Raw genomic sequence first — 27,211 nt, 5'->3', positions numbered from 1 at the left:
AAGTAGGTCTACAGGTATTGCGCCAAGTCCTTCGCAATATCCCCGTGGTGGTGATGGCGGATGCTTGTTTTGTGCAAGTCTCGCGCGTCGCATGCTCGCCAGACAAGGAAAGGCGTATACAGTTGCAGCACGAGCACGGCGGTAGCGGCCTGCAGCTGCGGCTCGCGCGCCGCATTCATCGGCAGTGCTGCAGCGGCCGCCCCGTCCTCTGACCGTCGGGGTCTAACAATGGGAGCCCTTTTCAGAAACTGGCGTGGTATGATTGCGTGCAAAACACTTGTCATTTAACTCTATTACCGGGACGCCGCGCTGCGTCCCAAAATAAGCGGGGTTTTCCGGCGAGCAGGCGCGCGCACTGTTAGGTGAGAGGCCCCGGGGAGACGTGACAATGGCAGCCCCGTCTGTGGTGGTGTTCCCTCCACCTCCCCTTTCCACTCGTGCATATTAATGCACAAATGAATAATTTACGGGCAGCGCCGCACACGTGCGCGGAAGACGCTCTAATTCGTTGACGTTAATTTCATTAGCGACCACCGCCTCACAGTGGGCGCCAACTGGTGAGCCTTTCATCCGGATTGCGGCTTCAATTGGCTTCGAAAACAGAAAAGGTGAGCGCCACGGGCTGCCGCTTTGTTGCAGCCCGTCGCCTGGTACGTTTCGTGTCGACAAGCGGCGGCCGGCTGCGGCCGCAGACTACGGCCGCTGCCGCTAGATCTGCGGACGGCTTGCACTTAGGAGGATTAGGCGACGCCGTTATAAAGCGAAGCATGATCTGCGGCAGCCAGAAGCGCTCGTGCTCAAGTTGCCTTCTGTCTTTAGCTGGCTGATTCAATTAGGGCCGCGGCCGGCGCTCTCCTGTTTCCCTCGCTGTCAGCTGACCAGGAAACAAGCATCGCCGCTGGTATCGCTTACGTTGCGCTGGCCGCAAATGTACCAGTGTACCCCCCTTATTCGCTCGCTCAGCGGCTTCCCGACTCGGATGCGCGCGCCCCTCTCTATACACACGTGCCTCCTTTGGTGCTCTTTACTTCCCACCAACCGTTCCGCGCTTAGTGGCTAACGCCCCAGTCTTCATTGGATTCGCTTCTGTTGTTGCAATGGTGATATGCCACGTGCTGATATTACGCGACGGGAAAGGCGAAATCGTACTCACCGAATTTGTGTAAATGACGCGATGCGAACAACACGCCCCTGCAGAGTGGTACAAAATTGCCTTCCTAGGGGCCGAGTCTAGCAATGTCGTCATCAAAATGTCGTCGTGGATTGTGATGACGGGGGGGGGGGGGGGGCAGTGTTCAATGAAAGAGGGGTAGAGGGGAGGAAGCAACCCAAATTCGCTAAGAACGGTTTTTCTTTCACTTTCGTGTAGTATCAGTGTGTTGCATAACCCCACCAGAGCAATGAAAGTCAAGTTTAGTTGTACTAGTTTTACTTTAGGCCAGCACGTCAGAAGCGCTGCACGAAATATTACCGAAGCTCATTGTTGCAACGCAAGTAAGATTAATATGCGGGTAGGACGGCAGGCGCCCACATTTCGCAAAAACATATTGCCAGCTTTGACTAAGCGGGTCTGAACTTTTCAACCGCATTAACAATATTTGCGTACAAATAGTACAGCCAGAAATATAAGATAAAAGCTCACTTTCCTAAAAGAAGTGAGAAAATGAGAAATACATAGGGCCCGTAACCACCGAATCCATGCGTCCAGACAGTGTTGCTTTGTTTAGTTTTCAAGATGGTCGTAAGAGACAAGAGGGAAGGTTCACAGTCGAGTTTATGGAGTTTTCCCCCTTCCTGTTGAGTGTTCTCCCTTTATTTCTGCTTCGCGACTAATTACGCCTCTGCTTCCTCGCAGTCGGGCATTTCTCGGGCTACTTAAACACGAACATTTTGGTCTGTCTGTCGGTCGGTCCTTCGATTTAGGCGCCCAAAGTCAACAGAATTCTTGAACGGGACATTTATATAAGCAAAGCATTTTCAATCAACTCAATCTGGTGGAAATGCTCATTCTTGTCAACAGAAAACATTAGACATATTTGAGGCAAAACATCAATACATAAGTGATATTTGCAGTGTTCTTTTAATAAAAAGACATGGCTGCTTGATTTTCGCGGTAGCAAACAAAAAATACGCCTTGAAAAAATATTTTGACCCGAAAATACAAAACGCGCTCGCGGCGCCCTCTCATGGCGCATTAGAAGAAGTCCAACAGTAACGAAAGGTTCCAGTAGATGGCGCACGAACAGCGGAACGCGGGAAAATCGAACCGACTTGAGCAAACCTCCCCTGTGTTTATCGTGGGAGGTCGAGACAGAAGGGGAAGAGCGTGAAAGGTGGTGGGAAAGAGAAGAGCTATTTACATTACAGGGTCGACAGAAGACTATCGTCTTTCAACGACGTTTGCAGCAAAGTGAGCAGGTACGCGGTTGTTTGTTTTTTGTTTTGTTTCTCATGTCTTCGAACAAAGTTCGGACTTTTCACTGACCTGACGTATACAGTGGTGGAACTCAGTATGAGATGCAATGCGAGTCTAAACGCGTCACATACATATGAAGTACTGATGGCAACATACTTGTCTATAACACTCGAACGACGTACCGTGGGCTGCACGGGCGACGCCTATCGGTGACACCCGGTTCGAGATAGCTTGCATCTGCGCAAGCGTGACCACCCTGACACAACCAGCCTGTCTTTGTTGGAATTTTCTATTCACTTCGGTCCCTGTTAATTCACGTTTACCCATTTTAATTCGCTTGTTCATTAACCCTAGGTTACCTTGATTCATCTTAATTCATACGGATTCCTAATTCGTTGTATATTCTTTAAGAATACACATATATTCCTTTTGATTCAGTTTAATCTTGGTAATTCAGTTCGATTCTGCGTGATTGAGTTTCATTTTTGGTAATTCACTTCGACATGACTTAGATCATTCAGTAAAACAATTTAATTTACTCTGATTGTTCCTACTTCACAATGATTTCTCTTAATTTGCTCTCGGCTACTTACTACTACACCTGCATTCATCTTAATTCCCTTCTTGATCCTGTTGGTTCTGTTTGATTAAGTTTAATTAAATTTGATAAACCTTAATTCACTGAGTAATCTGTATTAATACCTTCTATTTAAACTACTTCTCTCTCAATCCGCTCAATTCGCATTAATATTCTTCCCCATTTGCTTTGTCTGCTTTTGTTAATCACTTTGATCCGTTTTAATTCGCTTTTGTTTTTGTTAATTCACTTTTAGCCAATCTAATTCCCTTATTTATTCACTAATTTTGATTCCTCTCAATTCGCAATTAATCCTCTAATTTGATTTGTCTTCCGTCTTTATTCCCGCAGTTTCAGTATAATACACTGTGAATTCTGTTACCTTTCATCAATCTTTATTCATAGTTATCTAACTTAATGCACTCAGTCATCCCCTTTAATTTACTTTGATTCATTTCAATTCCCGTTGATTTCTGTTAATTTGCTGTGTCTCCTAATTTACTTTTGTTCCTGTTATTTCACTTTGATTCCTCTTACCGCCCTTTGATTACTCCTAATTCCCATTGTCATCCTTCGTAATTCGCTGTTTCATCTGCCGATGTCCAGTCATGCTTTGATTCACTCTGCCTTTACCTCCCTAGAGGCATTCAGGGTTTTTATACGACGGGCCGTGTCTGCCGGTTTTCGTTCAACGACTTTGAAGGTCGATTGAATGACACGACATAAAGGGCTTTTGCACTATCTCATAGTCATCATAATCATATTTATTATCATATAATAAAGTTATCATAGTAACAATGTTGGCCTGCAGCAGTGCTTTTTCCCTTATGTGACAAAATACACAACATAAACGCGAACAATCATCCGCTCACGCTCTATTCACTGTGATCTTAGACCTCAAAGCATGACCACTTGATCGATGAGAGAAGTTCTAGGAAATCCGATCGTCGCCGCCGTCGTCCAACTACCAACACCGGTGCGTAAATTTACAGCGCGTCACGCGCGATGACACACAGTAGGTTGACAGACAGATGACGCGGAACAGTTTTTCGGTACAAGGTCGCAGCAGACGGGCGATGACGCAGCAGCGGCAGCGCGCTCGCTGAGCAACGGCCGCCTACGTGCGCGTCGAGGCTAGTGTAGGGTGCCTCGATGGCAGCGAGCACGGAGCACCAGCGAGCCTCGATGCCAGCGAGCACCAACAGCGCTCCTGGCGGCGCAATGAACAGCCCGTCTTTGTTGGAGTTTTTGGCCGCCGCTGTTACAGAGCAGCGACGGCCAAAAACTCCAAGACGGGCTGTTCGTGTCAGGGTGGGCGCACGCGCAGATGCAAGCTACCTCAAACCGAGTGTCACCGATAGGCGTAGCCCGTGCAGCCAGCAGCTAGGGCGACCTACCCACGGCACGCCACTCGAGTTTGCGTACCTTTTGCGCACCTTGGCAAGGGGCGCGAAATTCGCAGTCCAACCGAAACCCGGTGCAGCCGACAAGGTAGCCCTAGTTCTCTGGGCCGCCGTAAAAGCCGGAATGGAATCTGCGCAGCGAATAATTGCAGAAATCATTGGTGTCCTGTCCAAAAATACGCCGAAGAACGGACAGCGTCAGTTTTGCTTCGGCTGTTCGGGAGCTGAAGGAGCAAGATCTCAGACTGTATTTCCGACAAAGGGCGCTGAAGGCACGACAGCACTCAACGCCCTGTCTGAAAATTTTACGGCCGTGGGCAGGTCTCGGCCGATAGAGACAAAAATTTGAGGTCGTCAAGCTCCTGAAGAAGGCCAACCTTGAAATATTTCGCAGTAGAGTGAAAGCCATCAAAGAGAATTGCCTGTCGGTTTTCTTCAGAGCCAAAACGCATAAATCCGACCTTCCGTTCAGGGCTATTATCCTAGAACCGCTCAGTTGGCAGTTACAAGTGGCAAGCTTCCTAGCAACACAGCTCTCACCGATCAAGGTGCAGGACCCATTCAAGATACCGAATTCTGCGCCTGTATGCCAGTCTCCGGAGCGTCACGGATCAAACGTCACGTCAGGATTCCCAATTGACGTAAAGGACATCCATTACTCCGTACCACACGACAGTCTGCTGCCTGTTTTGAGGGCCTCAATAGAAGAGGACAGGGCGGTTTCATTCCAAAATTCGGCGGGTATTTCTGTCGATACCTCCCTTGAACTTCTCGCTGCATACCTTGGCGCCACCATTGTGTCGTTCCAGGATAGCCCCTACATGCAACGCAGCGGAATCTGCATTGGATCACGAGTCGCAACTTATTTGTGTGACATTTTTCTAGCTTTCTTCGAAGGGCAGGTGACCGATATTCTTAGTGAAGAGAGAGCACTAGTGATCTATCGGTATGTGGAGGACTTTTTAGTTTTGCCCAGCAGCGGACCAAGAAGAATGCGTGAAGGGTGTTTTGAACACATCCGAAGGCGCATGCCCAGCACTGACTTTCACTCGAGATGCCAGTAGAACAAAGAATAAGGTTTCTGGACCTAACGCTACACTTCAAGCCCGATCACGCATGCTGGCGATAGACACCGCGGGAAGGGAAAGGTTTTTTGCCCTTTGACTCCGCGCTTTCGAAGAGTGTCAAGCGTGGATTAGCTAATAGCGTCCTGAACTTGACGTTAAGCTGGTCATGCTGCCACGACATGGAGAGGAGTTTCACAGACCAAATCTCGAAGCAGCGCAATGCAGGCTATCCAAATGCGGTCCTGGTGTCGATCTGCGAAACATTGCTTCAAAACAAAAAGGATAACGCCCGAGGAATCCTAAGAAGGCCATTGAAAAAACCAAGCTTCCGGTTGTGCTCTACATAGGTCGGCAAAACAGAAAGAACTCACTCAAACTCAATCACAATTTTTTTCATTCACGCTGTACTCAATCAAACTCAGACTCAAAAAGTTCGTCTGTTCACAAAATCACTCGTACTTACTCATCAAATACTCATTTGTAATCGTACTCACTTGTACTCAAACTCATTTGTCCTCACGAGTATTCATGCTCAATCTGTACTCATGAGTACTGAATCTGTACTCATGAGTACTCACTCTATACTCATGAGTACTCAATCTGTACTCATGGGTACTCAATGAGTACTACTGCTCATGAGTACTACTCATGAGTACTACTCATTCTGCACTCATGAGTACTCAATCTGTACTCATGAGTACTCAATTTGTATTACTCACGAATAATCAACTTATCTGCACTGTTAGCTAGGTCGTAGCTCGAATCAAAAACTAAGTAGAAAAAATAAATTGTTTAATTGATTAGAAAAACACAGGTTACATATAAATCAGGACAGAGGAAGAAAACGTCTGACGCGGTGCACTGTCGTTGGGCGACTTACTGCGCGAAGGCAAGTACATGTGAGAAAGCGAAACGGAACGTAAGCACTCGTGTTGCGTCTGGCGTCTCCTCTTGTTCTCAGGCCGGGTCGGGCTCAGGGGAGCTCGGGGCTTGTCGGTGCAGCCGTGGCCGTAAACTGCGTTTTTCTGCGTGTCTTCGGGTGGCAGCTTTTGTCGTCCGTTTTCTTGTTTGCACTACTGTTTGCACTACTGTACTCAGGAGTGCATATACTCAAGAGAGCACTCGCAAAAACAGTATTCATGAGTATTGTACTCATGAGTGCTGTGTACTCATGAGTACTGTGTACTCATGAGTACTCATACTCATGAGTACTCAAACTCATGAGTACTCATACTCATGAATACTGTACTCATGAGTACTCATACTCATGAGTAGTGTACTCATGAGTACTGTACTCACGAGTAGTGGACTTACCCCTGTACTCACTCGTCATCGTACTCACTGTTTTTTTTTTGGTGTGTCATCACTCATCATCGTACTCACTCGTGAGTTTGAGTACAAATGAGTACAAATGAGTGTACTCACGAGTGAGTACGCCGACCTATGGTGCTCTATTTGCCCGGAATCACACACAACATAAAGAAGATAGCAGCCAGAGAGGGGGTGAGATTTGTGTGCTCAGCCCCAAACAAAGGGTATGCCATGTGCCGCCGTGTCAATCATCCATTGATGGTGAGCCATTGCACAACTAACCACCGTACCAAGTACGCAGCATGCGAACAGGGAGTTGTGTACTGGCTACCGCTATTGTGCGGGAAAAGCTATATTGGACAGACCGGCCGTTGTATCAACGACCGATTTCGAGAACACAAGGCCACATTAAAGAACGTTTCATCAGGACACTTGGCCACGCACCATTGAGACTGCGGCAAGTGTGAAGTTGACTTCCATGGCGTCATTATCATTCACAAAAACAGTGATATGATGCGGTAACAGCGCGTGAAATCATCGAAGCGATGTAAATTGAAGACAACATCAACGAGTGCGTCAGCACTGCGTCCGTTGCGCTAATAGACAAATAAAAACTTTTTCTGCGCACTGTTGCACCATCACGTACCTAGGTATTGTATAAATGTACAAAGCGAAGCGAAATAGAATTCAGTTGGTAGTATCAGCGTTGCGTTCCGTCTTTCGTTTGTGTGTGTCCCGAGTTAAATTTTGGCTGACCAGTAAGTTGTTATATTCGTTCCGATCCGTCATTTACGAAGCCGATTTAGTTGCGGGATTTGGTCCTTAGCCCCCTGACATATCGGAACACTACTACTGCGCCCGCCGAAGGATTAACAAATGGCACGGAACGCGGTCTGACTCCGGAACCGTATGGCCATAGTCTGACGAAAGCGTCGTGCCCCAGTTACAACCTCACTGCTTGTGAATGAGGACGACATTATTCATGGTCGGCGCTCACACTTATTCACCAGGCTGTTTACTCCTATAGCAACGATTGCATGTTTATGTCCTGCCTCCTATCGCTAAAGGCGGGCTTCGTGGCAGTGCGCATCTCGTTCGGTTTTCGGTCGACTCACGTGCTTTCATGTAGGTGCTATGATTTTACTCTGATACTCTTGTTTCAGGAAAGCAAACTTTGGCCTGCTGACTAAGACCGAGGATGAGCAAACTGAAAGCCCGAGCAAACTGTTTTCGCTCGTTTAACCGCTATTTTAACTAAGTTTAAAAGAGCAGTCAGAAAACAATTTGACTCCAGAGATTGAAAGTCGTCTAGGAGGGGCAAATACCACTAGGCTGTCGATGAAAAATGGAGGCAACCATAGACAACCTAGAAAACAAAGTAGACGATCAAACCTGGTGTGTTTTTTTAACAAAGGACCGAACAAAGCATGCGAAGAATCAGAGAGCTGACAAAATGCATTCGCAGATATATACTCAAGCTAGACAACGTTTGAATTGAAGAACGCTCCGTATCGGAGCTTTAAAAGAGCGGGAATAAAATCGTTTAAATTGGGATTTTCCTTGCCTTTTTATGCGCCTAAACTACACCTGCGCTGATATCCTCTGTAGTGGAGTGCTGCTGAACAATTTCGACTATACCTGGGGATTCAAACTTTCTTTAAGTCGTGACATGCTTTCTCTATAAATTCGAGAAGCGATAGCTGCTGTGCGCCGAGATGTGTTTGTGTGCCGAAAGCCATGGGTGTTAGTCGTTTTTCGCGTACACCTGAAAAACAACCGCTGTGGCCGGGATCGCACCCGCGTCGTGAGTAGCATCATTTAAGTCTTTTTGACAGCCACTTAGAAAAATCTTACGTTCCTGACACCCGTTTTGCGTAAGAGTAAATATGGTCTTACGAACCCCCCGCAGACGTTAGATTTATGCACTTGGACTGATCAATAATCATTGAACGCATGACTTGACCAATAAACCAACGTGTTTTAGTGCAAACAAATACTCAACTGTTGCAAAATTATTTAAGGTTGTCTTCTTCAGTCGACATATTTTTTGTTTTTTTTTTTGTTTTTTTGCCCAATATATATATCTATCATGGATTATTTATTATGTGTTTGGCCAAATCTAAGTGCCGAGTCTTTCTTATTCTGCGTCATACGCTTAAAGAAATTATCCCAGCACTAAAAGCCAACCAAGTGATCTGTTTTCCTGGATCTTTCCTTTCGTTACTATGCGCACTTGCCGAGGCTTAAATTGAGTGAGTGTCAACTCTCTGACACTGTCGCAGACTTGCTAACTGTCGCACAGCCTGCAGCGACAGCACGTGCCACGCTCCATGCCGCCACGTCGTTCGCAATTGCTTTACCTGCCCAGGATCCTTTCGAGAATTTCCTATAACTGGGAGAGTTAAGACTTGTTCTAAAAATTTTATACTGTTTGTCCGGTCCGTTCCTTATCTGTGGATGTTTTCGCATTTGTCACGATAAGCTACCCCTGTGCGCGAATCACGACGCCGTCGAGGAACAGCCGGTTGAAGCCCGGGCGATGTAAAATTCATGACGAAAATTTTGGGCTCATTGGCTTATTTATTTTGTTTGCTAGGGGTCGCTGTAGTTGTAGGTGAATATTTAAAGATAATCTCTCGGAGAGGGCATCCAGCAGTAAGAGAAAGACTTAAGGAGATTTGCGACGTCAAGTTCTTTTCGGACTGAGCCGGGGTCGTCGCGCCTCGTCCGCGTGAGCTGCGCGCAACGAATGCCGCTACCGGCAAAAGACCGGTGCACGCGCACGCGAAGCCGCATTGGCTATGATCAATACCCCATATCGCGTTTCGTGGAATCATCTTAGGCTATGTTAAGACTACCGACGCAAAAGCCATATCGTGATCTATGGACGTAAAAAAACTGCATGTCACGTATTCGGTTGGCTGAGTCGTGAAATGACGTCATTCTTTAAAGGTATTCCATTTGCGGCAACAGTCTGAACCCAGCATTAATGTGCAGCTACGATGGTCACGGAGTTAGGAAGCGTGAAATTTTCCGTATTGCAGTCGTGCGAGAAGACATTGCGTGTACCAGGCGAAATCTTTGACCGTGCTTTATGTAAGCGGAGAACACCGATCACAGTAAGCGCAAGACAAATCAGCAGAAAAAAAAATCAACTTCAGATATTGGTCTATTCTGACATTAGTCCTGTCCCTACCTCGAACGGTATAAAAATAAAACGCACTTTTGCGTTTCATGCCATGAGGCAGAAGTTGCGCAGTGAGGCGCACCTTGTGTCTTCTCAAGCTCTATGTGGCTGCGCCATCCTGCGAAAAATATGTGAATATTTTGATCAAATTACTATTGCAGTCCCCGGTGGACGAGTGCTTATTATGGGTGAATCGCTTTTTTAAGGCGAAACCCTTAGACGTCGTATCAAACGCGAAAAGTGACCATCATCATCGTCGGCGTCAACACGATTGACACCAAAATGGGCGCCGCTGCAAAGAGAAAATCAAAGACCCGTGTGGCTTCGTGTGTAATTTGGACCGGGGTCTCTAGAGCAGGAGCCAAGTGTGCTACCACTGCGCCAACGCAGCACCCTGTCGTAGGGGAGACTACAATCAGTCACGTGCATTCTGCGTGACGGATGAACGTATACAACGGTGCGTTAGTAGAACAGGTGCACCAGGAAGAACAAAAAAGTTTCATTAAGCAATAACGTGAGAGTGGTTCCTCATACCGGGAGCCCATGTGCTCTCCGGGCTGCTGTAGCCCTGGTCCTCATCAGTTCGACTGCTGGACAGCAATTCTCCAGCTGTGGGGAAGCTGCCGCGCGAACTGCGACTGCACTCTGCCTGTCGGAGCGATTCGCGTGAGAAAACGAAGAAACGAAAACGAAGAAAGAGACGCAAACACGATGTAACAGTAGAGACGTATTTGATAATCGCTAAGCTTTCGCCTTCAAGGCACGTAAGAACACTTGAGTTCTTGAGAATTTTTTAACACAAAAGTGTTTTATCCCGGGATTCACGAAGATTTCACTTACGTCATATTCGTCACAGAAGTGACGCCAGTGCAACGAAGCAAGCGGCCTGTAAAGGGTGCATCCCTAAACACAGGGTCTCTTTGCGGGGAAGCAACCTTTAGTACGAAAGCGTACTTGTTCGTTTTCGGGTTTTATATTTTGACACAAGAGTATTTTATCTCGGGATACACCAAAATTTGCCTGACGTCATATCCGTCGCGAAAATGACGGCAGTGCAACTTTGCCGAAGCGACCCGCCAGCAGGACGTCGCTAACCAAGCACACCCACAAGACAACCACCGACCCGCAAATCATGCTCAGCTGCAGATTTCGCTGCACATTTTACTTTCGTGTTTTACCGATTCCTATGACAGAGGAATCAACCCCAGTTTTCTTTTTCTGAATTTCTTCCTTAATCGCAGCCAGTGTGGGAAAAATAAGTGAATACGTTACTCGCTACCCTCAAATAAAAGTACCCCACTTTCCTTTGTCGTCACTCTTTTTTTCTCACGAATCAGAAGTACCAGAACTATAACCACTAGCGGCTCTGCAATAATTGCTGTGTCACAAGAAGAAAAGAGACCAATGCGTGGACGCAAAAGCAATATTAAGAAGCTGAATAGCCGGTTTGGCAGCAACGTGTCACAAGTAACAACATTACCAGCAACGCATTTTTTTGGGCAGCTTAAATGGACTTGGGCTGGCCGTGTAGTAAGACGAAATGACAACCGGTGGGCCACCTGGGTAACAGAGTGGATACCGAGAGACCGGTCTAGAAGCAGGGAAGGCCACTAACTTCATGGAGAAAATTCGGAGGCAAGGAATGGACTCGGACAGCGCAGGGCAGGAGCGGGTGGAAGTCACTAGGAGAGGTGTGTTTGCCCTGCAGTGGACCTACATTGTTGTTATTTTGGTGAAGATAGTCATTAGTAACGTATTCGCTACCGTTTCAAATAAGCAACGGGTAATGTGCATTAAGTTGCTATACTTTCGAATAACGTGTAGGGTCCCGTCACTTTTTACACATTACATTTGAGTTCAATAACATCCCCTACGCCACCCCATTAAAAGCAAATAAGCGATGGAAACCGGAGCACAAACGCCCTACTTGCAACGTCACACAGGGGTCTTAATCCACCAAGCTTTTTTTTTTTTTTCGAAATAGCGAAAAGAAAAATGCCCAAAAAAACATACTCTGGCTCTCGACGATTGACTCTTTCGCTCCGCGGTCGTTCCGAAAAAAGCAACAATAAACAAGCACTACCCCGTAGGCTACAATCCTCAGAGAAATGTATGGCGAAAGTCAATGGGGCACCTATCATACGGGAATGATGCGGAATGTCGCTATCGCAGTAAGCTGAAAATAGCAATGAAAAGGCAGGAAATTATTATGTGTGAACGTCATTAGGGTTTTTGGAAAGCTCTTACGAGTAACTCAAATCCAAAGGACGTGTGCAGTTATAACGCAGAACTACGACCATAATCAACGGCAAGGAGAGTCTCGCGCTCTTATTTTGAGCTGTTCTTGTAACGAGGGCGCATATCACTCGATCACTTTCCGATCAAGGGGCGCGTTGAGTGGGTGATTGAACAGCCCGACGCCTCCGTGTTGCTTTGGCCCAGAGACGCCGGTGGTTCGCCGGTATCGTTCCAGCCATTTTACCGCTACACCTCCCAAGCGAGCAGGGCGCTGAAGACCTGCTTCGACATCCCGACTCCGCCTAGGTGTTTACAGACCAACTGGGTCTCCGCACACGCGGCGCGACAAGGGGCTTTCCTCAACTACCACCAGCGCAGCACGTGGCCAACGGCACGGCTCCCTTCAGCGAGCACGCCTCCCCCTCCTCTGAAGCAGAAAATGCGGAAATTACGCTCTTCGCATGGCGTTTGCCATCCTAAGAATGGCTCTCGTAATTAATATATTCGCAAAGAAGGATGCGGACACACCGAAATAATCAGTGCCTATTGTGTGAATGGGGACCTTACGTTCTCACCCATCCTCCTTACTTCCCCAGGACATTATGACATCTCGTTTTAAGGAGGTTTTTCACTCACTCACTCACTCACTCACTCACTCACTCACTCACTCACTCACTCACTCACTCACTGACAGAAAGAGAGACATAGACAATAAATAAGTAAAATATGTCTTCAAACAACTTTCATTTTATCCCATTTGTGACTGATACTGCTTCTCTTGGTGCCTTAGCAAGCGAAGCTGCCGTGAAGCACCGTCCCATACACATACACGTTGTGGTGCTAACTTTTGAGCATCGAAATTGTGTTTTTGCGGGCTCAAATTGTTTTGTTAAGGCATACCATTAAGGCGTATCGTTATTGGTTACAGTTTTGTTACTTTAAAATAGTGACAACAAAGAGTAACGACAAAGTAACACTGCGTTACTTTTATTTTGCTAACGGTAACGCGTCACTTTCCCTCGGAGGTATGGGGTGGAGCAGCAACGGTTCCTTTTGTTTGAAGGGTAACGATTTACGCGTTAAATCACTTTCGTATGCCAGTAAAGCCCACAGCACTGTTGATTAGTTACCCTCATGTAATGGGGAGACGTTTCACGACGGCTTCGCCTGCTGGGACGTCCCCATTAACATGGTGGTATAGTCATAGGGTGAATTAAACAAAATGTATCTGGAAATGTTTTATTTTTCGCGTTTTTTTAAATTTTGCATACATTTATGTGTGTACCTGGTATTTTAATTGGGTACGAAGCTCTGTTGTAGATGGAGTTATTAAGGACGCGCGCTCGTCGGGGTTTGCGGTGGAGGTAAAGCCATTTATTGAGCTGTCCAGTAAGAATGGTTCCTTAGTCCAGGAAACAATGAAACGATCCGGTTGTCTTGGCTCCGAACGCCAGGAGCAGCTGGGTTTTCAGTTAACCGGTGGTCAGGGTAAGGTGAGAGGAAAGAACGTCTGCGGAGCGGAGAGCCACTCCTCGAGTACACCTGCATGTGTTTTGTTGTGTTTTCTTTTCACAATAAAGCTCGGTAGAGCTATGTGTAAGGCTGAGGGGGAGTTGGAAATGAATTGATGCGCTAAGGAGGCCATTTATGTTTCAATTCGGTGTTTTTTTCCGGGGGATGGAGGAACGGCACTTCTGGAATCAAATGCATCGAAGAACGTTATCCGGCACATTACTCGATGATAGCGCAGCTCCAGAAATTCTGCTCGTACACGCTCTTGCTCGACAGTACTCCACAGCCATTCCCCCAGTACGCTGTTGTAAGTTCCCTTAATATCTAGAGATGCAAAACACGGTGGTTTGTTATGGGCGTGTAAGTACGCTACCCATTTTCTGAAACAGTGAGGACTTTAATGAGTTACTAAAAGGAAAAGTAACGCCGTACCGGTACGCCAGCACTTCGCCGCTCTCTAACTTTCTAAAAATCCGCTTTCTCACTTATTTCCAACTTCTCCGTCTATATATCTACTTGGGAGTTATTTTTGGCTTCCACGTCCGAACATCCCTTGCTCCGATTTTGCGTTGCTCAGCTAACTTACCTGCGCGTACTATACCCGCCGCGGTGGTTCAGACCTTTGGATACCGGCTTGAACTCCATAACGGGGGCCTTTTTTTCTTGGGAACGAAAATGAAAACGGCCATGTGTACGAGGTTTAGACCCACGTCAGTAAGGTGGCGTGACAGCCTACATAGATTGCTAAATGCTCCGGGCAACTCGTCATCCAAGAACGGATATATCTTTCCTGGTGAGTGGGGCCGGTACTTCTGGCGCGCGTATGTCATATGTGATCGATGCCACAGCGTCCGCCTATGGAGCACTCCATTTGTGTACGCTATTCGCAGTATATTAAGGAGAATTCACCCGGTACGAGGTAGGGGTGATTATCTGTCTGAGTTCATTGCGGCATTGCAGCTGGGTACCTCCTCTTCTTGCCTCTTTTGAATCAATCAAGGAAACTGAGAGACGGGGGTGTCGCAATAAGCTGTCGCAATAAAAGTCAGAGAAAGAGAAATTGAAAGATAATCTTGCGCCGCCGGATATTCGTCCTGGTTGCCCATGCAGCGTGTCTCGTGTCCAGGAACGCAATCCACGCGACCAGTTCCCCCGTTGCATAAAAATCATGCAACCTCCGTGTAACGACGATGGGTGAACGCGCAGTTTTCTAGTGAGGGATTCCTTGGTTGTCGTCTGAGTTCGGACTTTGACTCGCAGGCGGTTTGGCCTTTGACTCGTTGGGCTTTCAGTCTGACTCGCACACAGTTTGGATTTTTATAATTGACCCTTTGAGCGGCTTTGACTTGAACCTTCGCCATTTGATACCGCACAAAGACAGCTTTGCGTTCAACCATCGTCGTCGTCGTTAGACGGAAGGCTGCATGATTTTTCTAATTTTGCACGTCCATGCGCTCCTCTTGTCTCTCTCTCTCTATCTCTCTCTCTCTCTCTCTCTCTCTCTCTTCAAATCCAAAGTGCTTTGACCGTGCCGGAGTGGCGAAATCGGATAGACGTCGGCTTCATAACGCGAGCGTCTCAGGTTCGATTCTGACCACGGGAAGCGTTTTGTTTTTAACAACGGAGCTGTTTAAGCTTGAGCTTGGTCCCGTGGCATAAGCACAACCGGGCCAAGCCGCCCCCCCCCCCCCCCCCCCCTAAAAAATATACCGAGAAGAAAAACTCCGCCTCATGTAAAGGTTGGTGCAGCACTTCAGATAGGGTGTTATAACAGTGAAGCCGGCTTTGGCGCCTGCTCGAGTGTAAGCACAAGTGGCATATGCGTATGCGCACCCATTACTATACCATGTAAAGATGGTAGTCTTTCTTGGGCTGCTGAAACGAAAAAGAAATTGGCGCACTTGGACTAGGGGCGCAAGGCCGGAAAAAACAGTGGAGCTGGGGGCGACCTAGCTGCTTCTCCCGCCTCGCTGCCCGTGTGGAAGACCGTCCCGAACGGCCTTGTAAAATCTGGTTAAACTTCGCCTCACCCCTCAACATTTAGCTTAGCCTAGCAAGAACACCGCAAAGCCTAACAAAACCTGGCAACACTTAGCAAAACCGGAAGAAGCTAGGTCGGGCCCAGCTGCGCTGTTTCTCCAGGCTTGCACCACTAGTGCAAGCTTTTTTCGTTCACTTCGCCCACGATCCTCGCCATCGTCATGGAAAGTTGGCTTTCCAGCAGTGTGTTTTGGACGCGACGTACGCCGCCGGGGAGACATAGAAAGCTTCGCTTTAAAAGGGGGTCAGTGTGTGACAGTATTTCTTTGACAGAGGGGCCGATGGGCAGAGGCCTGCTTGTAACGCTTGGCGTGCTTGAACAGTCACAGGACGAATATGGCTCGGTGGATGCGCAGTGGAGTCGTAGCTCGTGTGTGTTTGGCGTGTTGAAGAGCACGCGTTTCCGCCGCGATTGGCTTCGAAGGATGACAGTGGCGGAGACAGTTGCAATTTTGGATAATGTAAGAAAGCTAGCTTGTTGATTCCAGACACTGGAATCTGTGAATATATCTACTTCATTAGGAAGTCGTGATTTCTGCAACAGTTGAAGCCCGTTCACTCGAAGTGTAGCCAGTCCTCGCGCAACGGGTTTCTGTAAAGATGTGGTAACGTTTGGCGGCTCCGAAGGTGCGATGGCGGTAGGAATATCGTAGTTTGTAGGAACGTGTTGAGCTTGCCGGGGTGACTGGGCGAGTGCTTGTTGCGCAATTGCTCTCATCAGGTCATCCTGAAGGCAACAGTTAGGCAGCCAGCGAAAGTTTTAATCAGCTAAAACAATCAAGATGTGATGGTCCACGCCTTCCATGCTTGTCTCGCATTCCGAGCACCGTGCATGGTTCGAATCCCACCCAGAGCGGAATTACCCCAATTTTCAGTTCAATTAAATTAGTTACGTCAATTCAATTCAATTCAATTCAATTAAATTACTTTAATTCGGGAAATACCTCTAGAAAAATGTCACAAGTTTCTTGGGATATGCATTGACACATCGCTCACATGGTGCCGACATATAGATTATCTGCAGGAAAGGGCATCACGTGTAGTCCACGTTTTGCGTTACCTGACAGGCACCTGATGGGGTTGTTCGTCCGATGCTATGCTTCGACTGCATGCTGCACTTGTCCGTCAGGCCATTGCCTATTCTATACCTGTTCTGCATGGCCTGTCAAATCGTCAAGAGCAGCGACTGCAAGCATTGGTTACCAGAGGCCTCCGTCTCTGCCTCGGAGTGCCCAGGCCAACGTCGGGAACCATGGTTCTCGCGGAAGCAAGAGAGCCACCCGTAAATGCTTTGCGCGTGCAGGAGGTGCGCCGCCATTACCTGCGCCTGACTACGCAGCATGACTCGCACCCTTTGGTTTCCCGTCTTCAACAGCGTTCAGCGTCAAAGATTCATCAGGCCATCTTTGGTGATGCCATGACCCTGCCCGCTGTATCTCAATGGCAACACAGCACTGGGTCGCCTCCATGGACTGTTCCCTGCATTGACACCAATGCTGATATCCCCGGGATGCCCAAAAAACAATCTATATCTACAGTGGCAGCACGGCAGATGACGCTCAATTACATGATGACCGTTATGCTGATTATGTGCATATATATACCGATGGATCGTCGTCAACCACCTCGTCGTCGTCAGCTTTCACAATACCGAGTCTTCACATCGATCAGGGGGTCAAGCTCTCGCACCCTACATCGTCGACGGCTGCAGAGCTTTACGCAATATATCTTGCAGTCAAATTTATCGCTACAATGACTCACCGACTAAATGGGCAGTTCTCACAGATTCAAAAGCGGCTCTTCAAGCCCTAAATCCAATTGCGGCTTACAGTCATCACAATATCTTGGCAAGACACATCTGTGATGTGATGGCAACTGAAATAGGAAAAACTCAGAAAATAACATTTCAGTGGATTCCCGGGCACATTGGAAAAAGAGGAAATTCACGAGCTGACTGATTAGCAGCAACCGCTCATTCAAATTCCACATGTAGCGCCGTGCCTTTTACCAGAGGTGATGTTAAAAATTATTTGAAAAAACTAAGGACACACATTACTTTGGAAACCAGGTTGACCGATAAATATCGTTCATCGCTGTTATACCAAGTGGACCCGTACCTTACATACCCGTGTGCGTCTCATCTGGGTCGTTCCATCGACACGTTAATACATCGCCTTCGCCTTGACGTGGCCTACACCAAGAAATTTCTTTACCGTTTTCGATTCGCTGATGACACCTGCTGTGCTTGTGGACACCAAACTGAAGATGTGCATCATGTCCTGCTTGAGTGCCCTCTATATGCGACCGATCGGAAAAAACTAAGTGATAAGCTTAACCTGCTATCTCGGACACCCCTATCCTTGCCGAAACTGTTGGGTCCGTGGGACAATGTACGCAACCAAACGAAATCCTTCCTTGCCTTAAGGGAATTTTTTCAAATGACGAAGATGTGTGAACACTATTAAATAAGTGCACTTTCCTCTGAAACGCTCTGAAATGGGTGTGGAAACACACAAGGGTGTTATGTATATTGGCGAAACTATCTGTGTCGCGTCGTGGATGTTGTCTGTATATAGATGTGTATAGTTCTCTTGGTTTTTTTTTAACTATATTCCACTGCTGTAAGGAATCATGTATATATATATATATATATATATATATATATATATATATATACAGGAAGAAATTCCGGCAGTCTACAACGCCAAAGAAGGCATAGGGGAACGGTTAGAATATTTTTTATCGTTAGTGACGTTACATTATTATTTATTATTATTAATTACGTGAGAAAGAAAGAAAGAAAAACACGCGCCCAGAGTGGGGACCGAACCCACGCCTTTCGATTAGATCTCGAATGCCTTACCAATTCGGCTATCTGGGCGACTGTGTTCCGCTTCACTTTCTGGGGTATTTTATATATACTACAACTGTATCTGACGCTTGAGGGTGGTAGCCAGCGCCACTCAGACTACACGGGGAGAAGGGGACCTTCTTTTCAACTCCCGGGGCGTGACGCGAACGTCTACAGCCTGTCATAAGCGGGTAACTGGCGGGAAACCCTCTTATGCTACCTTGGCATCAAGGCTGCCAGAACCGAGGCCCTCGCTAAGCTTTCGCACGATAATAGGGTTTGTAAATGAGGGGCTCGTTAGAAAACACAGGAAGAAATTCCGCCAGTCTACAACGCCAAAGAAGGCATAGGGGAACGGTTAGAATATTTTTTATCGTTAGTGACGTTACATTATTATTTATTATTATTAATTACGTGAGAAAGAAAGAAAGAAAAACACGCGCCCAGAGTGGGGACCGAACCCACGCCTTTCGATTAGATCTCGAATGCCTTACCAATTCGGCTATCTGGGCGACTGTGTTCCGCTTCACTTTCTGGGGTATTTTATATATACTACAACTGTATCTGACGCTTGAGGGTGGTAGCCAGCGCCACTCAGACTACACGGGGAGAAGGGGACCTTCTTTTCAACCCCCGGGGCGTGACGCGAACGTCTACAGCCTGTCATAAGCGGGTAACTGGCGGGAAACCCTCTTATGCTACCTTGGCATCAAGGCTGCCAGAACCGAGGCCCTCGCTAAGCTTTCGCACGATAATAGGGTTTGTAAATGATGGGCTCGTTAGAAAATACAGGAAGAAATTCCGGCAGTCTACAACGCCAAAGAAGGCATAGGGGAACGGTTAGAATATTTTTTATCGTTAGTGACGTTACATTATTATTTATTATTAATAATTATATATATATATATATATATGTATATATATATATATATATATATATATATATATATATATATATATATATATATATATATATATATATATAAATATATATATATATATATATATATATATATATATATATATATATATATATATATATATATATATATATATATATATATATATATATATATATATATTTATATATATATATATATATATGGGTGTGCTTGTGTACTACACAGAGCAAGTAGTTACTGAGTGCGCATCTTTCATCCGCTGCTGTATCAATGTACTTAATCTAACCCCTTGTGGTTCCTTAGGGCAAGTATTGTACCTTTTGTATACTCCAATGCCTGGAGTAGCCAGCTCCTGTTTGGATTGGAGCTAAACTCTCCAATAAATAATTATTTCTCTCTCTCTCTCTCGTAAGGAGTACTGGTTGGTTACCTGGGCTAAAAGCTGGGGGGACAGCTTGACGGGGGCCCAGGCAACTAGTACAAGGCAGCAGAGAAAGATGCATCAATACTGCGTGCACATTGGCAAGTAAGCATGTAAAAGCGACACCAGATGAGAAAAGAACATTTGAGTGCATAACCAAAAGACGTAGGCATGAACAATTGTGAGAGAAAAGGGCAAATAACAAGCATGAAGCGTTCTACCGCGAGGCGTAAACGAGTGTCCCGGTGATTTTTAGTTCGCGTTACGAAGCGTTCCAGCGCGACGCGTAAACGAATGTACCGCTGTTTTTTAGTACACTTTACGGTTTGGCGCGAGGCGTAAACGAGTGTCCCGGGGTTTTAGTGCCGTGACTACGTGAGACGATGGTTAAGACGACGACAGGAGACGCCAACAGCCCGACCACCTAAGGGGCTTCGCCCCTAAAAGTTACACATTGTATTTTTCAACAATTTCAATTTCTTACCCTGAACACATAATTGGGATGTCTAAATTGACTACTTTATTTCTCGCTCGGAAAAACATTACCATTTAGTCTTGCTGGGTTAGTACTAATGCCATGATATAAGGACCAGTGAATGAGTTTAGAAGTCAGAACAATGCATTTTACCCCTAAATCATTAGTATCGAAACCAGAAAGTCAGATGGTGCTGTAGTCCAGGTAAATAATAAATTTAGCTGTGTTGTCAATATTAACTATGCTATTATGCAAAAGTTAAACATAAGAGGGCCTAAAACATTTCCCTGTGGAACCACCTTTGATACAGACAAGAGCGAAGATCGATGGTTGCCAATGTGCATTTCAGCGAAGCTAGAGCTACATCACGAACATTGTACAGTGTAAGTTTTCGGATTAAAATAAAATGATCAAGGGAATCGAAAGCTTTACTTAAGTCAACGAAGAGACCAAGAGTAACCAGCTTATTTTCTATAATATTTACCCAATTCGTTTTCTTTTGGGGTAAGAAAGGCTGATTCAGTATACCTTCCCTTACTAAACCCATGTTGTGCATTTGATAGCGTCCCCGTCTTATTGAAAAAAAAAATATGATGAACCGCGAATGTAATAATTTTTCAATAACCTTCGAAAAAATAGTTAAGACTGATATCGGCCGATAATACACCGCCACATTTTTATCTCCGCCTTTGAGCAGGACTGACACCCTCGATTTTTTTATCTTTCTGGGAAAAACCCCTGTCTCCATGGCTAAATTAAAAATGTGTGTAAGTACAGGGGTTATAGGTTCTAAGACATGTTTTATAGGCCTCATTTGGAAGTTATCTCTGTTGACTGCCTTACTATTGTTAAGTGATAGGAATGTCCTGAAGATTTCTATTTCGCCGGTTGGCGCTAGAAAAAAAGCTTTCTGCGCAGTTAGTCTGGTCTTCCCGGAATGAAAGACCACTACACGGCACATGAATATTAAAAAGTACATTTTGGAATGGTTTGCAAGTTCTGCCCCGGATAGGCGCTGGTTGCTGTGTAAGACATGTTTTTCTATAGGAGCTTCCCTGAATACTGTGGCGTAATTGCGATCATTAGTTGACCTGGTTGGCCTTTTGTGTTCCGTGTAGGCAGTATTCTCAACCAACATAGAACTAATGCTGTCGCATTAAAACTGTGAATCGGAACACGAGCATTATGTATCAGACTTTAATAACGAAGAATTTGAGATACAGAATAAAGCATTTTCAACGAATGAAACGCACTGAGCATTTTCAAATGTTAAACGCATAGCGGCAAGACCCGATGAAATGAAAACGTCGTTTAACAATTTCGTATACACAGACCATAGAACATTTATTAAAAACCTATTTCAACAGCCTTAGGTCTAGGCTTATTTTCAACAGAATGGACGCAGCTATAGCTTTAATAAAAATCAAAAATAAAGATAACTAACTCACAAGAAATGGTCATTTCAGAGCCACAGCACCTAATTCAGGTATAGAAAAAAAAACTTGAAAAAAATTAGTGCCCTTCCACTTTGTGAAAACGGATAACCTGCAAAGCTGCACGCCCTCCACGGAGTGCACGAAACAAAACACGTTTGTTTGTAATTTATGACTGAGCATTCTTCCATGTCAATTAGCTGAAGGAAATTTGGAAAGACCCGATCTTTATCCTAGCGGACAAACGTGCAGCTGTCTTTTTCCTTCCCGCGTCGTAGGCACCTTACTTACTGTTTGTGTAACACGCCAACCCAATCAACTCTACCACTTAGGACAGCGGACCGGTCGCATTGGGCTGTTGGTCGGCCACGCTGAAACCTCACGCCAACACAACGAACATGTCATCAGTAAGGGCATGAAACTTTTATCTGAGCTTGCCCCCCCCCTCCCTCCCTTCACTCCCATCGCATGGACGCATCAACGGGCAACCGGTCATGAGCGGGTACTTAGAAGTGAAAGACACTGTCGAACACGTCGCTCTCAAAGCCCTTTAAGCTGAACAAGTGATATTGGCCCACGTCGGCATTCCGAGCGGGCCTGTTGCTGTTCATCCGGGAGGGATTCGCAGCTATTCGACCAGCTGGAACTTTAGGCGGCAACGGCGGTGGCAGTGGCTTTTGCCTTGTTTTTGCGCCCATTCACACTTCTGTTCGGGTTGACGCTTCTTCAGTTTCAGCTCTTCTTCCTCAAAGCGAACGACATGCGTCCGACCCATAGCGAAGCCCTATACCTTTATTCTAGCGGACACACACGTGGGTGTCCCTTTCGCTGCCCAGTCGTAGGTACCTGATTGTTTGTGCAACACACCAACCCAGACCCAAACCAATCAATTGCGTACGACCGCTGACAGGGCGCATTGAGCCATGAGACTCCCACGTTTATATCTTCCACCACCACAACAGGGAGGTCATCGGTAGTGGCATTAAGCCCTGCTGTGCGTGCATGCCCCCTCCTTCCACCTCCAACCCGTGCACGCCTAAACCGGCAACCGGAGATGGGCGCATAACTAGGCGTGAAATACATCAGCGCAGGGACAAAGAAAGACTTTATATGCGGCCAGACTAAGATCTATTATTATTTTTCCGCCAGAAGAAGTATGACGAGCCAGTCAACGAGGGCCGCCGACGCGACAATGTCGCTCGGAATGGCTTTCAAGCTAAATAAGAATTATGTGCTCTTGCCGGTGTTCCAACGGGGCAAGTTGAAAGGCCCCGCAGCTATAGTGGGCGAGGGGGAATTTGCGGCGGCAACCATAGAGTTTCGTACTAAGTCTACTGACGAGGAAACTGCATGTCGTCGTGGGGAGTTATGGGAGGACCACAGCCTCTGGATTGGGCTTGGCATGGCAATTGAATTTTTAAGCGGTTTTTCGGATTTGCTTTCTTAACTATACATTAACACGTCTATGAGCTACGACGTAGCCGAAATGCTCCCTGTTCTGTGGTAGCCGTGAGGCGTGGCAACTGCGTGCTTTGTGAAAGAGCAGGCAGTGCGTAATCGTGCCTAACGTCGGTCATGCCGGAGTCGAAGGAACGTATGACGGAGCGGGCAATATGCCGCGGCGAAAGTTGTAGCTGACGAAAAAAAAAAGAAACCAAACGTACTTCGACGAAGACCAGATACGCTCTTACGAAACGGGCGCCTGCGGTCGTCGATATCATGCCTTCGCCCCCGTTTTCCTTTTTCTTCAAGTATGAACCAACTCGCTCAGCAATAAGTTTTGTTGAACTACCTGACGGTCGGTGCACCGGTTCGCCACAAAGGCGACGTTTTCTTACGCACGCTTAAAAACATTTCCAAGCTCCTCAAGCAACTTGTTTGAAATAATGGTAACACTAATAAAATGGAAGTCTCTAATAAGTTCCCCACAAAATATTAACATTGTTCTTAGCTACCAGCTTGGTCTGCAGAATAGTAGGCACAACCATTCCGGCACAAATACGCTTTACTTCCTTTTTCCTTAAGTTTAAAACAGCCTATTTTATTTTACACTTATATAATACCATAGCATTCTTTGCGTTTTTGTGGCACTGTGATCGCATATACGGCCACTAAAACGTTTTAATCCAATCCAATGATTACACTAAGGTGAGCGCATGGTGTAATTGCGGCCCATGACGACACAGACGGCCTTGATGTGAGCCGCTTAGACGCTGGCGCCAGATTCCTCTCAAGCAAGAAACACTACGGCGGCAACGGCCGCGGCTACATTCTCGGCGGCGGCGGCGGCTTCGGGTGTTTTTACACCAGTTCGCGCTGCTGCTGATTCTCCGCGACCATCCGATAACGGCGCTACAGCCGCTATCCAACGACTGCGCAACTTGTGAAACATGCATTGGTGGTGGCGAAGGGAATAACCTTTGTGATAACCGTTGTGAAATAGGGTTCGCCGGTGGCGAGGAGGAGCCCCGGAGCGGCGCCGAGTAAATCACCTTCACCGGAATAAAAACTGGGGGCTGAAACATATACTGCTTTGCAGCAATAAATAAATTAAACTGTTTTTTTTTACTTCAAAACTAGCTATGAGATAGTGCTCAATACGAATTATACCATAAAACGTCAACAACTAATGCAATGGAAAAATTAAAATAAGTAATAGCAAGAGCAGAAGAACATAAACACAAAAAATGCATTTGGGCATATTATCGCGTACCCATGGACGACGCAGGTTTCTTCGAGGAACAAAGTCAATTGGAGCGAAGCTGTGGTCCGCTAAGAAAACTTAAAAAATATACAAGCGGCGAAGGAGCAGTCAACAAAGTGACGTGCGCAAGCGAGTGTAGGAGAATCGAATGCCGCGGCGCTTGCCCTGCGAGCATTTATCTTTGCGCGTTAACGCTTCTGGAACAGTCGAAATAGGCCCACAGCACTTTTGATCAAAAAAGAACATTCTACCCTAGTGACGGTAGGGCGATACAGTCTCCCTATCGAATAAGATAGCCTGCGCGGCATACAAAAGAAAGGGAAGGTCACCCGTGCCTCGCTTCCAACACAGATAACACAGCCGGACACGGCCACACTCTGAAAACAAAGCACATAAGTGAACAAAACAGAAGGTACGCTTCGCGGCATTATATTCAAAATACAAAATGAAATTTCCGACATTTTCGTATCGGCTAAGGTGCAATAACAGATTAATGCTTGAAATATTTTTCCTACGTTTACGTTCTCTTGTTTACGTTCTCTCGGGAGAGTCCACGGCCGCAGCTCGGTGTTCGTTCTGTGGAAACCGAAATTGACAGACAAATAAACGACAACGTAAATGATTGTTTGCGCTGCGATCGACCGCCTAATGCGCCATTGTATGATTAGTGGCTGTTATGCATCCATATCAGCGAAACAAACGTAACATGATAATTTCGTGACATTACTCCTTTAACGATGTGGAATGATGCATCGTGCCATATGCGGTAAAACTGCCATTGTCAGGGATACTGGAGTGGAGTGCATGAAAATGAAGGAAATGCGCAAGAATAAGTTGTCATCTGAAAGCCGGAATGTCGTTGGTGTCATTCCGTCAGTCTGCATTTGACATTGTAGTACCTTCTCCATGGTAAAAACACTGACGAAAATTACCGGATAGGGCACCCAGTGAAGTTTATCTCTACAACATTACGTCATGGCTTTCCAGGGCAGTTTTTGTTCTCTTCCCGCAAATTCCCCCAACGTTTTTCCTTGTAGATAACGAAAAAAAAAAAAGTATTTCCTCGATTGCGATTTTGAGTCTACTTGTGCTTTTTTATGATATCAGTTGGTGTTCTGCACTTTAAAATAAACAAATAAACATATTGGCAAGTAAACAAGTAATAGCTCAAACTCAGTAATTGCCACAAAACTTAGAACGTATATAGCTGTCATTTATGAAGCCTGCAGGATCGTTTTGCTCCTGTCAAACACAAACGATGCAGAGACATTATAGAGCTGGAAATAAATACTCGTGGGATCTCGAACATCCGTAGTATGTCTGAATATACAAAATTATTGAATATTGCATCCTCGAATTGAAGTGAATACTAATACAGTGGGCAAAAAATTTTCATTTACATTGAAAATTTCCAATGTTCCTATCTTCCGATATTCTACCAGTTTTTCACACGCACTTCTCGCTTATTTACCGCGCAAAATCACGATTCCTCTTCTTCTTGCATTGATTGATTGATTGATTGATTGATTGATTGATTGATTGATTGATTGATTGATTGATTGATTGATTGATTGATTGATTGATTGATTGATTGATTGATTGATTGTGGGGTTTAACACGCCGACACAACGCAGGCGATGAGGCGCGCCGTAGGGGAGGGCTCCGGATTAATTTTGACAACCTGGGGATGCTTAACGTGCTCCGAAATCTCGTACACACGCGCGTTTTTGCTTTTTTTTTTCGTGCATTAGAAGACACACTATGCCCTCCGCAATAATTAGTACTAATAACCAAACACAAGCGCGGAACATTTGTCGGCTCCACAACAATAAAGCAACCATCAAACCGATGTTTTGTTTACGTTAGTTAATGCCGAAATGTCCAAAACAATCTGGAGACCTGCGGTACAGTGCTCTTGATAGATCGGGTATGGTTTGCGCATTTGGACTTGGAATATCGTTACGTAGCTAAAAGAACGAGGAAAACACAACAAATGCCGACATGGCCCTCCTTTCGCGAGTGTTTGTTTAAAGTGAACCTATGCTTCTAGCTGCGATCGATCGATTGGCCACTCCCAAAAGCCTGAAAAAGATTAAACTCCGTGATGGCAAATCTCGCTTTAAGCAGCCCAAGGTTTCGCGCAAATGCCGATTCGGCGAGTGTTTTAAACGCCCCCGAAAGGCCTCGCTGTTTGTCCCGCACCACGCACTTGTGGCGGCACTCTGGCAACGCTTATATGAGGCGCTTATTTTTACCTCTCGGAAAAACCCTGTTCCGCCGCTGTGTGAAGCTCATTACGTGATTATGAGCTCGTCGCTATGCCTGCCTGCTTGCATGCGCAGCTCATTATTGGCCTCGTAGCATGCATCGTTTTTTTTTTTTTTTTTTCAGAAATTTCGAGCAAGCAAAACAAAATCGGATCGCATAGAGTCAACCCACCAAACGGTATTCATAAGAATGAGACACAACCCAAACAAAAGCAAACGTCGGAGGGTGGGAGGGGTAAAACCTGTACACAAATGCAGTAACTATACGAAACGCAAAACAAGAAAAAGGCAGGCGCTTGTCGAGAAAAAGCAGGAATAGCGCTGGCTGTCCGATAGGATCGGTTTAATTCTCAGGCGCCGGTCGTACAGACTCTGCTGACCATTACTGCCATCAGAAACAGCATAAC

The 27,211-nt window shown here is 46.1% G+C and overlaps 1 protein-coding gene across 1 annotated transcript in view; it reads left to right on the top strand.

The window, feature by feature from the left end:
* The window catches only part of LOC144172086 (contactin-3-like), a 196,470-nt gene that overhangs the window by 136,828 nt on the left and 32,431 nt on the right, over positions 1-27,211 (top strand). The window lies entirely within an intron of this gene.

The sequence above is a fragment of the Haemaphysalis longicornis genome, unplaced genomic scaffold (genome assembly GCF_048455015.1).
Source record: "Haemaphysalis longicornis isolate Haplotype H1 unplaced genomic scaffold, Haemaphysalis longicornis Haplotype H1 scaffold_1, whole genome shotgun sequence".
Taxonomy (NCBI): Eukaryota; Metazoa; Arthropoda; class Arachnida; order Ixodida; family Ixodidae; genus Haemaphysalis; species Haemaphysalis longicornis.
Note: the sequence above shows the minus strand (reverse complement) of the source record. Positions and strands in the feature narration are given on the sequence as shown.